The sequence below is a fragment of the Palaemon carinicauda genome, chromosome 3, assembly GCF_036898095.1.
Source record: "Palaemon carinicauda isolate YSFRI2023 chromosome 3, ASM3689809v2, whole genome shotgun sequence".
In the NCBI taxonomy this organism is placed as follows: Eukaryota; Metazoa; Arthropoda; class Malacostraca; order Decapoda; family Palaemonidae; genus Palaemon; species Palaemon carinicauda.
Window position 1 is genome coordinate 185,808,683 of NC_090727.1, and position 5,000 is coordinate 185,813,682.

Genomic DNA, 5,000 nt, shown 5'->3' on the forward strand with positions numbered 1-5,000 from the left:
TCTTGAAGGGGACCCCACTTCAGGTCCTTTGGCTTGCCCTTGAGGAAGGCGTAGAGGGGAGCAAGAGTGGTGTCAATGGCTGGCAGAAAACGGTGATAATTGTTGATCATGCCCAAGAATTCCTGCAGAGCTTTGACGGTCGAGGGCACGGGGAAGTTCTGAACGGCTGCTACCTTCTCAGGGAGGGGGTGGACTCCTTCAGGAGTGATGCGGTGCCCTAAGAACGACACTTCATTGGCGCCAAATGTACACTTGTCGTACCGGACTACAAGGCCGTTTTGTTGCAGGCGGTCAAGCACGATGTGCAGGTGACGGAGTTGTTCCTGTCAAGAAACACGTTGGCTGCCGTTGAACTGGGATTGGATTACAATGCCTTGGCTGAAGCCCAACAACAGGATCCAGAGTATCAAGCATGTAGGACATCCTGCACGTCCCTCCGTTGGGAAGACTTCCCCCTCGAAGACTCCAACACCACCCTACTCTGTGACGTCAGTACTGGTAGACCGCGACCTTGGATTCCTGCTCCCATGCGCCGGCAGGTGTTTGATTTCATTCACGGCCTTTCACATCCCTCGTGCCGTCCTACTGCACAGCTGCTGAAGACGAAGTTCATTTGGCACGGCATTTCTAAGGATGCTAAGGATTGGTTCCGCGCCTGTACTTGTTGCCAAAACTTCTAAAGTACATCGACACATGGACTCAGGAGTGGGCACCTTTCCTCAACCTCAGCGTCGTTTCGCACACATTCACGTCGATGTTTTAGGCCCCCTACCCACATCACAAGGATATCGTTACCTGTTTACCGTCATTGACCGCTCCACTCGTTGGCCTGATGCCATTCCTATAGAAACTGCAACGTCCGTCTCGTGTACATCTGCCTTACTCTCAGGATGGATTGCAAGATTTGGTATCCCTGAGCATATTACTTCTGACAGGGGTACTACTTTCACATCTCAATAGTGGACATCATTAGCGAATCTCCTGGGCATCTCCCTACATCAGACAACTGCCTACAACCCCGCTGCCAATGGAATGGTTGAACGTTTTCATCGCACCCTCAAAGCAGGTTTGATGTCCCGATTGGTAACGTCTCTGCCTGGTGTTTGCCAGTCGGGGGTTCGAGTCCCGCTCAAACTCGTTAGTGCCATTAGTGTCTGCAACCTTACCATCCTTGTGAGCTAAGGTTGGGGGGTTTGGGGGAGCCTATAGGTCTATCTGCTGAGTCATCAGCAGCCACTGCCTGGCCCTCCCTGGTCCTAGCTTGGGTGGAGAGGAGGCTTGGGCGCTGATCATATAATATACGGCCAGTCTCTAGGGTATTGTCCTGATTGCTAGGGCAATGTCACTGTCCCTTGCCTCTGCCATTCATGAGCGACCTTTAAACCTTTGAACCTTTAAACTGGTTTACTCAGCTTCCCTGGGTCCTCCTGGGACTAAGGACCACGCCTAAAGGCACCCTGGACGTCTTGGCAGCTGAAATGGTGTATGGCGACCCGTTGGTCGTCCCTGCCGAATTTTTTCCTTCTACAACCTCCTCCGACGATCTCCAGTGCATACGTCACGTCTTGGGAAAATTTATTCCATGCTGCCCGACTTACAAGCCCTCGGTGAAGCATCACATAACAACAGACTTGTACTCTGCAGCGCACGTCTTCCTGTGGAACGACACTAGCAAGCCACCGCTAACGCCCCTTTACACGGGCCCTTTCCTTGTGATGCGACGCAGTCCGAAAGCATTCCTACTAAACATTCGTGGAAAAGAAGATTGGGTCTCCATTGATCGTCTAAAACCTGCTTATCTCCTACCAGATGACTCGCCTACAGTATTCCTCTCTAGATCAGGGCGCCTTATTTAACATGTACAGTATGTAATTTTTAGGGGGGAGCCATTTACCAACCATGTGTCACACGATCGTACATTGTAACGACATTTCATTTTGTGTATATGCTATGCTTGTATCTTCACTCTCCCCTCGCACAAAAAAGAACCTTAAATAACTTGTATGTTTTTCTCACCATTAACTGTTAACCAGTGTGGTGTCGGTTGAACAAGAAATTTCCTGTTACATTGAGTTTTTGTATATAAAGGCGAGTGTTTTGTAATAAAGTAACTCAGTTGCTTTCATCCTGTCTTCTCTCGGCTTGTCACAGGTACAAAACAAAATTTAAGTTCTTACTGTCGCCGTTCTCTTGCACATCTCTCTGCAGCTGTGGTAGAGAGCAGTGGCAGCTGGTAAGACTTATGGAATAGTTTGAACATTGTGGTGCAAAGCTTACAAAATGAAACCTCACCATCTGGTGGCCATCTTAAGACACGGTAAAATCTTGGAAAATGTGTCACTTTGCTCTATAAACAATGAAGTCTTGAAGAATATGTCTTTTTGTTTTATAAACATTTATATCTACTTCAGTGAACCTGAAAACAAAGGAATTTATATCTAGATCACACAAATCGGTCAAATACTTATAGGAAAAAATAAACTTCGGGCTCCTCATTAGGCGACCATCTTAAAAAATGGCTGCTAGCTTGAATTTTCAATTGGCCAATCGACCAGATTTGATTAGTGTCACTTGAAAAACAAATGTGTTAAATTTTATATTTGTATCACTATTTGCACTATTCCTCTCAAAAATTGCTATTATCTTGTGTCAATTAGAATGTATACAGTCAAATCATGATAATAATAATTCTAATCATAATCATCATCATTATCCTCATTCTGAAAAATAGTTATGATGAAGATAATATTTTTGACAAATATTTCAAAAAAAATATATATATATAAATCATTAGTTGTGATTTCTATCACTATGCATGAGATTCGGAATTATTATTTCAAAACGAGCAGATCCCTAAAATACATAACGATGTTCTTTGCCACATCTATTTTGAAAGAACGACAACAAAATGTATCACTCGAACAACGATGAAAAATCATTCCAAAATCATTCCATTTCGTAGACTGTTCATAGAATCGCTAAAGTAGTTGATAAAATGTATCTCATTTTAAATGGAAGCAGCGTCTCTTTCCGCTTACTCAACGCACACACGGATGGAGGAATTGTTTATCAATGGCCCTTTCCTGCATAAAGACAAGTAATAGAATATTAAAGAGTAATCCGCAATTCTTTATCTACAACTGGCCACGTTTCCAGAATAGCATAATGGCGCATCAACTGAAATATTTTTTGTGTTGGCTTTGCATAACGTTAATTGGTATAATTCCAACGAGGATAGAAAGGGATATTTGCCAGTGCCTGTCAATGATGGTATTGGAATTGTCTCTGCGATTGCGTTTGAGAGGAGGGGGGTGGGGGAGGATGGGGACTTTTTTAGCCTAATCATTTCTGTTCAAATTGATCTATATGAGTACTGGCTATTACTCGATTCATACTAGCAATTATTGGCCACTTTATAAGTGATCACTTTATAAGTGAGCCCTTCCTAAAGCAAAATACTTGGCATCATGAAGACCTAATGAAAAGATGCATGCAAGGAATTAACAATTCGAGAAGCATTGCTCATTTATACAGTAATAAAAAGAAAACAAAATCAATGATGAAAGAGTTGATCTTTAGTTACGTTTTTAAATTATCACCTTAAAAACCTAACTAAAGATACTCTTTCATTACGTCGGATATGTTTCAGATTGTCTCCTTTTTCGGTCCATTGCTGTATTATTTCACCACACTTCTAAAGAAAAGAAAATTTTAAAACTAAAAAGGTAAAATTGCTTAACTTAAAATCAAAATAACTCGAGGGAATACAATGCCAGGCAGACTTCCATGTGGAATTGCTGAAATCGAGGTAAGCTCCAATTCTCTCGCTTTTAATCCTGCAATTTCAGGCCTTCGCTTGCACTGAGTCATGTTTGCAACGAGAGAGAGAGAGAGAGAGAGAGAGAGAGAGAGAGAGAGAGAGAGAGAGAGAGAGAGAGAGAGAGAGAAATATACGAGTGTCCAGTTGCATTTCGTGATAGTGCTGTGTCGGGCCTGTAGTGACGGCCGAAAGACATGCTAAACTGCAGGCAGATTTCATTTCCTTGGTTTTAGTGAGTGTGGAGGACTTATTTTCTTTTCTTTCTTTTTTCATTAAATTATCGCTATACTTTTCCAAATTTACTTCCAATGAAGTAGATAATTAAACTAAATTTTTCACTCTTTGACCTTCTTTATATAAAGATAATTATGGTATGTTTAATTGGCTAATAATGTTTACAGAAATACTTGCTTTGCCTCCAGTGTAAGCCAATTATCATGGAGTAACGAATGAGTAGACAAGTAACAAAATGCATGAATAATAGTGGTGCTTTATCAAAGGAACTTCAATTGAAACACGAATTTAGTATTCCTACTGCAACACCATATTGTAATCTCCTCAATATAAATCCAATAGTTGATGGAATACTGTAGAGGTTTAAGAACGAGGCATATTACGTTGTTTTTGTTGCCACCAAAAGAAAAAAAAGAATTGTAGGAAACAATTGATAAGCTAGCGTATCATGAAAAAATAGTCGATGGTAAAAATATTTGTGTAATGAGAATCAGTATTTCGGACAAGTAAGAAAAATTTCCTAATATTATCCGGCACAAGTCAAGAAAGGGAAGAGTTCTAAATGATTTTATTTTTCTATTTTTTTCTCCATAAAGTAATTAGTAAACCCTTAAATAACGACTAAAAGAACGCCTTCCTTACGGCTCCTTCATTAAGATTTTGCCCAGTAATTGTTCCTCTTTTCCTTATTCCCCATTAAGGAAGTTTAATTGCTAGGCCTAAGGCGTTCATCATAGTTACGCCTAAAAATCCCACGAGTATCCTCAGCCGACTCCTTGCTTGAAGATCCCTTAATTAATTCCGTTAAATGTTGACATTCTTTTTCCAATTTTTTATAAAATAAGCTTCAAAAGTCTTCAAGATCTATTAATTCCAATAGTTGAAACATAACTCAACCAAAATGAAAACTGACTTTGGTAAAATACAAATTCTGGAAATAGAAACT